We start from the raw sequence: 14,132 nt of genomic DNA, 5'->3' as shown, positions 1-14,132 counted from the left end.
ATTTGAGTTTATATGCAGTATAAAAATACACTAAACAAAGTTTAGTCATCATTTTTACTATTAGGGTTTTACTCTAAATTTGAACTGAATTCATCAAAGTCTCTTTGCAGTCATTGATAAAACCCCTAAAAACTCATGTCTGTATATCATTTTTTTTGCAGTTCCTGCACTTCAAGCACACCTGCTCAACCAAGACTCTGCTCTGACACTGTAAAACTACCCTATGCTACACAGCAACAAGACAAACCAGCAAGTAACCTGTTCGGAAGAAGAAAATAACACTGAAAGTTCGACTCGAAAGCTCAGTTTTTAAGACTGTCGATGACAGAAACGCTCAGTCATGAGGTTTACTGCTCATTTTACTCATGACATGCCTTCCAACATTTAAAAAAAACATCGTATGGACATGCTACAAGGTGAAAAAAAAACAACTTGATTTTCACCAAATGAAATCTTCTTGTTAAGTTCCTTTACCTATATGACTATTCTTTGATGCTGATATTCAATTTTTTCTGCTGTCTAGAGAAAACTGGTCAGATGAAAATTAACTAGTGTTTTGTTAGTTTACAGTTTAGACCATAAGAAATTAATTTTATCCTATTTCATACAAGTAGGAACTGAAACACACCAACAAAAGATAGCATTGGCCTTTTCATTTTGTATTATCTCATGTTCTCTATGTGGAATTGCTCCTATAATTAAAACATCTTAACTCCTCTGATAAAGGTTGCAAATAGGCAATACACAACTACTTACTTGTCTCTCAAGCCTGATTTTGCACTGTCTCAGTCATATAACAAGATTATAAATCAAAGCTCTTGAACTGACCCCGAAGGCCTGTCGATGCCAAAACCTCAGAATTCTGCAGAGGCAAAACTCCGAGTTCAAATTCATCTCCTGCCTCCGAAGATAAACAGCTTAATCTTAAGATGCAGACAGTTGGGAGCACTTTTTTCTTTGACTGATGCACTGCAAATGGTGCATCGCAGCATCTAAAACAAGAACCAAGCAATGTACAGTGACGTTGCTGCTTCATCTACTTTGACATGTGTAGAATCTGAACCTACTGTATGTCTTTTTTTGTTTGATGTCATCAATTTCACATGAGACTGTGACATGATTCTCTGCACAAAGTTACAACATGAATATCTTTACTGCAGACATATTAAGGCACAATTCATGTTCTTTTGTTAGAAACTGTCAGTAGATGCAGTTCAGAAGTTAAAATTTCATTAAAAGCACTATTTTTTATTTGCTTTCATTCTGGTAACATTGGCACAGAGTGAGAGAACGCTTGGCTTCCCCAACAAATCGGACACCTCTGAGAATAGTTTTTCTGGCTCATTCCCCGACATCAAGTGATACATTTCACAAAAGTCAAGAATAGAAATATAGGAAGCAAATATTGCTTTGTCTGCATCTCTATTTTCTCCTCAGCTTTTCCATCTCCACTCCACTGACTCCACTCTATTTACTTTCGCAAAGCTCAGATTACACTTTTTTTCTGTCTCCACAAGCTCAAAGGTGTTTTTTTTATACTGTATACTACAAGTCAGGGATCCCCAGGCTGAAGAAGACATTTGCAATTATACAGCTTTTGTTGTCGAGTTTCTGTTTGTTTTTAATGAATATCTTGCTGCTGTGTTAACTTTCTACACTTGTGAAATCCTTCATGGTGGGAATTTAAACTGTTTTGGCATCTTTAAACAGAAGTTTAAATGACTCCAACTGGTTTTAATGGATTGGACTTCACTGTCGCTGCAGTGCATGAAGCTAAATACTCTAACATAGCCAGCTGTGTTTTGGTCTAAATGCATATGAATACAGCAGGCAGCTGTGTAGTTATTATCATGAGCCTCACCACAAATATGTGTTTGCACTGTCCTCAAGCTGTCTGACCTGTCAGACTGGGTTCTGACCTAATGTGACCTGGCTAAAGCCATCTGTCAACAGCAATACTGTAACCGTCAATGGGAGATAGAAAATACACTGGCCTCTGCCTGTTTCTTGTCAGGCAGAAACCTTGCAGCTTTGCATTCAAATGAGTGCTTCATAATGTACATTTATTTAAAGGCACAGATTTCCTTTGGCCTGTCATTCCCCTTTGAAAATGTGGAAAGACTGTTGCAACTACGTCAATACGCTGCTACTCAAGCAATGCATTCACTGTAATCTAAGATTATTGCACAGCATGTCAAACGGCAGATCTTTTTTTATACTAAGCTATGCTAGAATTGGTTAAAACAGAATAACAGATCAGGAAGAGGCACAGATTTCCTTTGGGACCATGGTTTAATCACAGGAGACAGCAGGAGGAAAAATAGGCCGAAGAACCTAAAAGGAGGGACAAGCGCAAAAGGGTGATCCATCCTTATTAGGTACAAATCTAATGTATCAAGCAGCAGTCAGGGGCAACAGAATGGTCTGGCTCATCTGTGAAGCAGAGCACTAGAGGAGATTCACCCTCGCTGTATTGGCCAAAGCTTGCCGATTGGTGAAGCAGAAGTACTGTAAATGGCAAACACAAATACCTTTTCCTGTGTTGCTTTGCATTTAAATTGAATTTGCGACGGTTTCATGGGTGCATAGAGAATGCAGGAGACGGAGGAGAGATTCTAAATGACACCTTGCTTCCACAGAGGATGCTGTGTTGCTTGGACTGTCGTACATCACCTCCTCTCCTTGTCGCCACATTCACACGTTGAGCTGCGATCAGTTAATCAGTTTTCAGGGCGTTTTGCGATGTCATAACGCACGGACAACAACAACTGGTGCTTTCATGCCATTAAAGATTTAAGATGTTCTGATCAATGTGCCGTTGTTGGGACATTAAGAAAGACTCAACTGGTTTTACTTGAAGCTGCTGTTCAGCAACATCGGCCCGATCAATTCTTCGTGGTTTCCATTCTTCATGTACCTAGATCTAAAGCAGCTTAACAGACAAAATCAAGACTCAGGATACAGTACATGTGAGTCTGCACTGTTGTTTTAAGGTCAAACAAGACAAAATACTGTAACTATTCAAACTTCTGGGGAGAGTTTTGACAATAAGAAGCATGCAAATGCTGATTTTGAGGGGTGTTCTTAAGAAAATGGGGCTGGAGGGATTTTAAAATGAGTGACAACTGAAGGAAAATATAGCAGCTTTACTAAAGAAGTAGATATGGCAACAGACATTTGGCTTTTACAGGGACAACTCCGAATGGCTGTGGTTTGGGTCCACTCTTTGCAGTGTTGCATTTGTGCAGTTGTTCCCGATTGCAGGACAGCTTGCACTTTGCATTGCAGCAGAGATGCATTAGAGTGTAATGGGTAAACTAGAAACATTGTAAAAGGGTTTTTAAAACCTCTAAGGTACATAAATGCAGCCTATTTAGCATTTTATTACAGGGGAGATAGAAAGTTCAATAAAAGCAACCCTTTAATTCTCACTGGTTGAGATCTTCGCATCCACAGAGACAACGTGTCACCTCAGTTCAAATTCAGGCACATACAGAAGCACACGAAAATGCTGATATTACACCCACCTTACAAAGACTAATGAAGCAGACAACAGTTACATTACTTGGTTCACTCCTGCTAATTTAACAATTAACTTCCATCTTCTACTGGAGGCATCTGAACTCCCTTCTTGAGCTTTAGCAGTGATGTTAAACAGCCAAGATCCCTCCTGTTTACACCTGCCTGCTGTTGACACAGAGTTAGCCAGGTAAGTAATGGGGCCGAGGGTGGATCTGTTGGCAGAATGATGGAGAAGGAGCTCCATTTTCTGCACGATCGTCCACGACGAGCTCTGCCAGAGAGAGAGAGTGACTGATTACGCCGGTTTACAACTGAGGTGTGGGGAGTTGATGAGGGGGAAATGTATCTGGGCTCAAACTTGGCATGAAAAAAAGTCACTGTCCACACGCTCCCACATCACAGCCTCAATTCCTGCAGGTGGAATGTGCGGCTCAGTTTTAGTGTCCTTGACATAGACATTATATAGTCGAGATCGCGGACGGTGCGCTGAGGATTCTGGTCACACAGCAGCACCTTATCCTCTGCACCCTGCAACACTTACAAACTGGATGAGCTGTCTCCACAGCAAAACCATGAAGGAGATTTTCTTTGCCTGACCTCTGGAGCAGCTGAAGTTATTCAAATTAAATTGCAAAAAAAAAATAAAAAATGCAACAAGCAAATATATACTTCAGCATATTCAAGATTCCATCCTGCAACACTGAAGTACCTCAGATGTCAGTAACACATATACAGTGTATAGCATATATTGTCCATGGAACAGTATGTATACACAGTGTGTGTGGCTGCAGACTTTCATGGTCACCCAGCAAAACAAGGAGCTGACTTTGACTCAATGACACACCAACACGAGAGGCAAAGCTGCTCCACAGTGAACAGGGTGTAATTAAGAAATAAAACACTGTTTACACTACCTGCCTTGATATACGATGCTTGAACACATTTGTTTTCCTGACCCGGTGTACTTCATTAACTTAGAAGAAACAAAACCTGCCAAGAAATAATAGGTTTTGCACAGTATTATTACTACCTGCCCAAATCTGGAGAAGCACAAAGCAGCAACACTATTAATTTGACCAGAACATTATGGCCTGACTGCAAGTTTGATCAAAAGTCATAGAGACAGCGCTGCATAGTGAAAATGTCAAAAAAGAAAGAATACAGTTTGAAGGAATAACAGGCTGTCATTTACATCCTGCCTCTTGTCCATCTTTTCATTTCCTCTGTTTATCCAGCCGTTTGACATTTTGCGCAAACCTCTTCTTTCGGCGAGGGGAGATTGATCCGTTTGAAATTTCAATCTGCGGCCAATCAAAGAAGACATGAAAACCATTTGAGAACAGTCACTCTCATCAAGTGGATCCGCATGGCGCCTGAGGAAAATGAAATATGAAAGAGAAAATAATAAAAAACAAAAGCCCTCGAGTCCCAAAGGACTCTTACTCTCAGCAGTTTCTCTGACATTACTAACGTTACTATGAATATAGCCGTGCACGAGAAAATGTGCGCGTATTAACTAAGTTGCTTGAGTTTCCCTCGAGTCTCCGCTCCAACCCTCCAAGGTGTATTGATTTTCGTCTGTTGGTTGCAAGGCTGCAGTTCCAGTAATTGCCAGCTAACGGTGTGTGGAGAGGACATTGTCTCTTGTACCGCAGAGCATCTGGGGCAGGGGGGTTCACTTTTTGTTAAAACACAGCCGAGGCAACTGACATTTGGAAACGTGAAACTAAAGAGGCCCATCGGGATCTTAAAATTAAGTGATTACAAGCGTGAAGAGGGAGATAAAGTTGCAGCAGGAGAGGAATGATGCAAAGCTGGAAACAGCAAGGAGAGAGGACAGGATAGAGGAAGAAAGAGCATGCAAGAGAGAAGGTTATAGCATGGGAGGGGAAAACTTTTTAATTTAAGTTAACAATCTGAATGATCGCTTGAAGGAGAGTGAGGAAGAGCGCTGGGGTAATAGAACAATTCCCCGAGGTGATAACAACAATGAGCAAAGAAAACAAATCCACTCCAAACAAATAACAACTCCTCTTAATGCCCAGTGATCTTAAAGGGCAGAGTCTTGCTTTGGCAGTTCTTTAAGCTCTAGTCCGCCGATGCTGCTTCTTTCTTAACATCATTCACTCGTGCAACAAAGACCCTACTTTTATTTAAAGCTAAATTTCATGCTCGGTTCAGAAAACAGTGATAATAACTCATCCACAGGAGCTTGTAACTCATCCATGCACAGCCAAACTAAAAATAACCCAGCCATTGCTTCCCCACAAACATTAGCGCAAATGGGAAAACTGATTACTACGGGTAGCACGGGTGAATTCAAATGGGCAGTGGCACGGAGTAACCACAAGCCAATCTAGAATGCAAATGCAGACAAATGAGCAGAAATGCCATCCAGGCACTCTGAGGGATCTTGGAAATTGGCGGATGCTGCGGTGGGGTACGCAGAGCCGATCAATACGAACACAAAAACCACAAATGCTGTGCGAGAACACCTCCACAGCTGCCTTGTTCATTTCTAAGAGGCCAGTTTGACAACACAGTGGAGTGGAAACACACACAAAAAAAATGGCTTAGCTGATTTGGATGGCAAATGCAAAATGAGATACACATTTATTTTTTAAAAATAAGCTTCAAGATTTTAGAATATACTGTACACAAAAAATTCTGACAGGAGTCCCTTGACACATAAAAACTGTAATCACTCTTTTCAACTCTGATGGTGACATTTTAGTGACAAGCTCATCATTAGACAATTAGTTCTAGTAATTAATAATGCTGGCAATTACAGGGCTGGTGAAGGCCAGAAGTACACTGTAAAAAAAAATGTGATAAACCAGCAGCTGGGGCAGGAAAAAGCACTGGAAAATCAGCATCTCGTTAGAATACAGTAGTTTTCCATAACTGAAATAAAGTTTTAAGCTTTTATTTTCATGATATTATGCTAAATACTACCATCAGAGGACTTACCTTGGAAAAATGTCAAACCCCTGTCATCAAACAAATAATTATGATTATACTTAAAACAACATACTGTAAGAGTTTCTACATGTACCTTGGCATAAATATCTTGTATATTCACCAGGTGTTCATGGTGAAAATTAAGCCATGTTAATCTTTACAATGAACATCTTCTAAACAACATTTCTTCGGGATTTTTCTCTGAAACCACAGAAGGGCAAGTATTTCAGTGACTATATCAGCCATAAGATGGACTTATTTGGTGTAGAAATGATGTCATAGAAACTAAATGGTGACATTCAGAGACCCTGACAGCCAGTCACTCATTCTCAGTCAGGCAAAGGAGGATCTGGGTAGAACCAAGCAGGGGGAGGTTTAGCAATTATAGGTTATCAACAGCAAGTTCTGCTAATAGTCGCAATGTAGCCAAGCACTGTGTGTGCTGCTTGAATGAGCCAAAAAAATCTGTGCTGCTCTGGTGTTGGACGACAACACAGCAGCAGAAACCAGAAACCAGAAGGAGGCTGGGACGCAGTGAAACAGAGAGACAGTGAACCGGGCTTAAAGGGAAGCTGATATGGACACACATATCACTGTAAAACGACTTGGTCCTGCGCTCGCCAAAAAGCAGCGAACCTTGGGAAAGGGGTCATGGTGAAAAGTCCTGATGCAAGGTTAAAAGAAAGCTGTTGCCAGATGACACTGATACTTGTTTTTCCGTTATGCAAGAGGCTTGGCAGAGATGCTTTGAAGTTGTAGATTACTACGACATCTCAATCTGTTGCTTCCAGACAGACACCTCGGTAAACTTAATTAATTACTCTGCAGTGACAGAAACAACACAGCGTAGGTCTATTAGTGTCCTTTCACATATTGTCGAAGCTGCAATGAAAATCTATTGATAAAAGGTGCAAAAAAAGGTATAAAATGACTTTCCTCAAAGTTTTCTTGAAGGACATTTTAAGCACTAAGACCAGAGTGAAGTTGCTTTTTTTCCTGCTTTGACTTGCAGTCACTCTGAATCTGAAATCAACATGTGGACACAGTTCAACCATAAATGCACCAAACTTAGAATACAGATGTTTTAGGGTTTGTGTTTTCTGTATAGAGAGTTAAGCACATTATAGCATAATGAGTAAACTGCAGGTAAGCAATCACGTCTTGCTCAACACCCTCACAACTTCACATCCTGCTACACCCAGATGCTTGTCAACTAAACCGAGCAGATGTCATGTTATTTCATGGGGTATGAAAGGAAACATGATGTAACGTGGCTTTCCATCTGTTATTGTTTCGCCTGTCCAAACAACATGGAAGAATTCTACTACAGACAGACATACCGCTTCACTGCACAGCAAAAAAAATGCAGCTTGCGGCAAAAAAAAAAAAAAGGGAAGGTTTGATGCTCCCTTGTCAGTTTTGTTCTGCATAAATTTTTCTAGCAGCTCTGCAGAGGTTGCAAGCATCTACAAACTTTAACAAATTATTACACAAGTGGCACAAAAGCTGGTAGTCGATCCATAAACCAAAGTTATTAGGCTTCTCTAATAGCAATGCAGATGTGGTCTTGAAGCACTATAGCGTATAATAAATGTCTGCATATACGGTGTTTTATCGCTGTTTGGATGAAATTTGTGTACACTCATCAGCACCGCCGGGTCTCGCTGTACATCACGACCATAAACCGCAGCCAATAAACACAAGCAGTGAAAAACAGTGACGATTCTCCTGCCAGTTCAGCGTGTGGACACTGTTGCACAGACGTGATGCCAGCCCGGCCTGCCTGTGGGTATCAAATATTCAGTGTTTGGTCAGGGATTATGGCCTTTGAACATGCCGTCCTCATGGGACAGGTGGAACATGACCTCCTATTAGCCATTAGGAAACCAAAGAGAGGGAAACAAAGAAGGGCCCTCGCGTCATTGGCCATTGGCCGGGCCCCCACACATGTGCTCACAGGTACATGCTGAAGAGCCAAGGAAGGCTTCTTTTTTTCAGTGTTCTTAACTTGCAAAGACTACATCCACAGGCCTTTTCCTTAGTAGAACAATTTCATGTTCTTTGATTTTGGTTGCACTGGCATTAGATGAGACTCTTTCAACTAATCATTACTGTAGAACTACAGAAGCCTGAATAATTCAACCTAAATACTCGACAAATTACACTAAGCAGTAAAAGAGATTTATTAAGGAGACAGTACCACTAGCTGTCAGATACATTGTCCTAAATGACCTTGAATTCAAGCCCCCACTTCTCTAGACTGATACTGCAAGAACCAACTGAGACTGAGACTCTGAAGGAGACCATCACTTTGGAGTTGAATCAGACTTTTATTTGGAAATATGAAGATATGCAAGTGCAACAACTAGGGGTCAATTTAAACAGCATTTTTAGTAATCAAGGGGGCCAAAGAACAATATTTGGTACCTTGGTGTCAAAATTTAGATCAACAACAACTCAAACACAAATCTTAATTAAAATGTCTTCATGTTTTGCGTATGAGTACCAAGAATAAAAGAGAACTTATCCATATTTATCCTTCAGACACGCTGTGAGCAAGACATTGGTCGAGACTGCAGGAAGGTGACTACAGATATCAAGAGGTAGCTGAATCAGAACCAAAGTCTTTCAATAAATTTACTTTTGCTGGAATCTGTTAAAAATGAAGATACCGCTAATCAGAAACAATGGTAAATTTGGATTTGATAATCGGCCAAGGCAAGAATAATTCAACTCTGAGCATATCCAAGAGCTACTGCTGGGCCTCATTTATCACTCGGTTTAAAAGATCACACAAACTTTTATCCCAATAACTCAACATAAATTTGAAAATGTGTTCATCTGGCAATCCTAAAAGCACTCCCACAATTAACCATAAATAGTCAGTGCAAAATCATCAGTCACAGAGGTGAATTCCTTAAAAACGTCAATGAACAACAGCAGATTATACACTAGAATGAGTAATTGTACATCAAATGTCAGCGCTTTGTATCTGTTCAGCATCTATACAGGTGTGTAGCTGAAATTGCAGCCTCATTAGCTAAAAAAAACACAACACACATCATAATTAACTCCAAAATCCAGCATCCAGATGATTTTCACAGCTGAAGATGAATGTAGGTGGTAGAGAGGTGCCAGGTGAGGCAACTGGAGAAGCCAGAGTGTTCGTGCCAGCCACTGCAGTGCTGCACAGTCACTGAAGAGAGCTCGAACCAAAAAAAATACTATTTGAACGCTAATTAAGTCACACTTGGCATTAGTTTGTTAGAGATCTTCTGTTCTCTGTTCAGTCATGCTGAATATGCATGTCCTTCCTCTCTGAAAGTTTATAAATGTGATGAGACAGATAATAGATATAGAGGTTATTAATAACATTTATTATTTGGGTAGTTCCTGGGTTGGATTTATCAGTTTGCTTTTACCACATTTCTCTTTTAAGCTCCATCTTTCCATATGCGTCTATTATAAAAAAGACCCATGACCCAGACACGCCATAGACCTGAGCTGTCAGTCTAATTCAGGGATGGTTTTCAGATAAAATCCCATTAAGCTGATTTAGCAATAAAATTGAAACATCTTGAGAAGGGTGGAAAATGCTTGTTTGGCATTTACTGCCGGCCACTGCACCCAATATGTAATCATCTGAAAGCTCATAGACACTGCGATTGTTCAGCATTCCGCCATTATAAAAAACACAGCCAGGGAAATATTAATCTCCACTGAACTCAAAACAACTCCATTGACAAGCTGGATCAAGCTATTGAAATCAATACAAGCTGGTTAAACACTCACTAAAGCTCCAATAGTGCAGAGAAAGCAAACTTCCACCATCCTATGTGACAACGGGTCAGGAGGAGAGGTTGACGGGGCATGTGCCGCGATGTCAAACGATATGCTCGGAATCAGTTACAAGCATGTGAGCATGTCCCGATGAGAAGAAAAAAGGATGATGCATTACAGAAGCTGGGACGCCTGTCAGCCAGACACTCGGGGAAGAATCCAGCTGTGAAAATGTGGTGAAAGAATCCAAAAAGTATCACATGGATCCAGAGCAAATGGCAGATTTAGCATTCTGCAATGCAATCCGGCGGAATAACGGTGGAAAAGACACGGTCCCTGCACAACTGCTGGTACTGACTATATAATGAACAGACATTGAAAATGTGTCACTTCAAAGTAAACAGCAAGTCCCTATTTGGCCCGGCTCTTGGATTAACTAACAACTCCTTGGATAGCTGAAAAGTGCTGAAACAAATAATCGACTAATTAGATAATGAATTGCTCAGTCATGACTTTAACTGAGCTACTGGCTTTTAAATCTAGCTTGAGGTTGTTTAAGGCACATGCTAACTAACATTACCTGCAATATAAATGCTGATAGAGTACTTTTTTTTAAAACATATGTGGGCTTATGTGAATTGCTGCACCAGCACTGCATTTTCTAATACCCAGCATTATTATGCTGAAAAGTTGTCTACACTCTTTGCTAGGAGGTTGATTCTTTAAATTTTAAAATCACCTGCAACACAACAATTTGGACACTGGGTTAGGATATTTTTTGTAATACCTGGTACACTTTAAAAAATTACCTTGGAAGAGGTCACTTCAAAATGAGTAGGAGGAAGAAAGGATGGGAAAAATCATCATCCTATCTTTGCCATTTTTTGGTTGTACCCTTCATCCCTTTTTGTCTCACCTTCTATATATTTCCCATTTCTCTATAGATGTGCAAAACCCATTTATCCTTTCTAGATGCAATGGAAACAGGCATTTAAGTAGCTGACAAACCCGATACTCGCAAATGGACCCAAAATGTAGTCACTTTGTTTTGTTTTGCATTGTGGTAAACTAATAAAGAAGGGCTTTAAAAAGAAAGCAGCATAAATAACCAAGCTTTGCGACGTCTAAATGATCCAAATTGGTGCTCTGGTGGACTGGCAGTTCTCCCTGCTCGTCTGTCACCAAAGCTGTATTGGAAACGTTGGAGGGGATGAAGATTTCCCCTGGTGTGAGCAGCCAATAAGTTTCTGTTTTTCAATTGATTGAATATGTGCTGACACTGCAGTTTGGATTTATAACCTGGGAAGATGCGCATCTGTGACTTTTTTTTTTTCCCCCCTACAGTTGGGGAAATTCAAGGACTACTGTGCCGCAGTGGTGGCTTGAATATGAATGGTGGGTTACTGTTTCTCTTATATCGCTTCTGTCTAAATCTGTTTTGATCAATACATGACTTCTTGAATCGTCTTCAGATTAGAACTTCATATCACAGAGGGTGGCTGCTGTGAATACAACACATGTCAAAACTGTACCTTTCGTATAGATCTTACTCAGAGAAACATACTGAAAGAAAGCTTATGCGGACAAAGGCAGTCGTGACATTACAAATATGACGTACAGCAAAACGCCCGGGTCTGTTCTCTTACATCATGCACATTACCCTTAACCTGCACTATGTGTTTGTGCTGGCCTTGGCGGCTAAGTGATCAATGAAGCAATGACTGTGAGGCTGTTCTAGGACAATGAACACCTCAATTAAAATCCCTTTGGTCTGCTAACTGACTCCATCTATCATTCTCTTCCTCCTGGTCACCCAAATATGGCCAAGGCAGCTTCGCTCTGGTCAAACTCCATTAATAATAATCTACTGCACAGGGTGTATAAGACAAGATATTATGATGTTTATAGAGGAATGGATCCACCCAAGTGGAAACTGTTTAATAGATGACGTGTAAGGGTTTTTTTTAATGTTATACATGTAATGTCTTTTTCCAGAAATGAGGATGTGGTTGAACCATATGGGTTTGTGCACCAACTTATATGATGAATTTCTATGTACAATAGATCAGCGGTCCAAAATAATAACTTAAAGAGTTAATTTGCTTTGATTAGTGTGTATGCATGTATCCATCATATAGATAGAGATGTTCAAATTTCATGACTATACAAAGATTCAATGTTGAGGTTCAGAAAACGTCTAATATTCTTCAGACAATCTGGTCAATAACAAAATATGTTTCTCTGGCACATACATAATTGGCTTAGTCCAAAGTGAAATAACTCTTAGCCTTGTATTTAACAGGATCAATAATTCAAAAGTACTGACACTGACAATAAAGAACATCATTTAACACCCAAAGAAACATGGTGGTCTGCAGCCTGGTACAAAACAATGCCACGTTTTATCAGCCAAGCTTTGAGGGACACCAAAGGAAATTACTCCGGAATATACACTAATTGTGTTATTACCAAATGGGAATTGCAATCTGACTTAAACGACTTGGTGGTAACTATGGAAACCAGCAGCATACTCCTCTGGGCGACCACTGTAGACGGATCACACATGAACCTACTTCTATTGGTTTGACTGTGAAAGCTGAGACCATCTACTCCTTTACAGGGCAGCCCATTGATAGAGAGACTCTTCACTAGCTGCCTCCCATCCTCCCCACTTGTTGTTACTGTCTCTAAGGTCAAGGAGACTGCAGAAAGTAGGCCGTGGCTAGATGGAAATATGTGAGCATCTCATTTCACGCTCAGCTTATTTCTTGAACTGATCTTTCTTCACACATTTAAATGGAAGGGGTCACTACTAATAAAAAATAGTATCACATGTTCAGAAGCATGCTGTGATTCATTAGCATGTTCATAAAGCACCTCTCTGGGGTTTAACACCATGCAGCGTGATAATCATCAACCTACTCGACAGCAGCTCAGCTAATGCAAGAACAGGAGCCACACAAACACAAGGCAAGGGTGTAAATATATGCTACTAGCGGAGTCACATCATCTGTGCAGCACTCCGGGACGAAGACCACACAGTGCACCATCAGGTCCAGGGATAAGCAATAAAAACACCCCTCTGAACAATCGATACAAAGAATCCATACTAAGTTTGATGCCTAGTGTGCAAAATGTGTCATGGTCGGTGTGTGGTACTGCAGGTAACCTTTATCCTTTATTGAACTCTTCATGGAATAATCTGCTGGTAATCCACTATAATCCAAGATTTTATCTAGTTAATCCCATTGATTCACTATCTGCCTTATTAGAAAAGCTCTTAGCTCGTCTGTGTGTGTGCAAAACCGCAAAGAACCCAAAATCTATTATGCTCTGCAGCATGATACAAATACAGATGAATAGTAGTGTGTGGGTGCACTGTACGCAACAACTTGTTTTAATTTCAGAAGCTTTCAGCATCAGTACATTGCCCCAAATTATTTTTGAGTGACTCGTATTTTAAGATCAATTAACAAGAACAGTTTTAATAAAAACTAGTGTGCAACATTTGTTAAAATTGCTAAACTGACACCAAAAGTGAGTCAAACGCTTAAATATATGAACAGCTTTCCATGCATTGCGTGAGATGTTTTTCTACTATAATGATTTCACCTTTGCCTCTAGCCATAGTCTGCAGTCACTTGCACTGACAGTCACACAAATTATGTTGTAGAGTGGGTGATAAATCCAAACCCACTCTGGAAATCCTCAGAGTTCTCAAGCAGGCTTTTGCAGGCATACATGTACACACAGCCTGCATACTGTATGACATTGATGGTATGCAAGGTTTCATGCGGTAATTCTTAACTTTCTAATGAGGACATTTTATAAAATACACGAATAAAACTGATAACAAGGCAACAAAAAAA

At 40.2% G+C, this 14,132-nt stretch overlaps 1 protein-coding gene across 3 annotated transcripts in view; it reads right to left on the bottom strand.

The window, feature by feature from the left end:
* kcnip4a (potassium voltage-gated channel interacting protein 4a) overlaps window positions 1-14,132 on the bottom strand; it is a 140,496-nt gene that overhangs the window by 80,713 nt on the left and 45,651 nt on the right. The window lies entirely within an intron of this gene.

Source organism: Amphiprion ocellaris, chromosome 23, assembly GCF_022539595.1.
Source record: "Amphiprion ocellaris isolate individual 3 ecotype Okinawa chromosome 23, ASM2253959v1, whole genome shotgun sequence".
NCBI lineage: Eukaryota > Metazoa > Chordata > Actinopteri > Pomacentridae > Amphiprion > Amphiprion ocellaris.
Note: the sequence above shows the minus strand (reverse complement) of the source record. Positions and strands in the feature narration are given on the sequence as shown.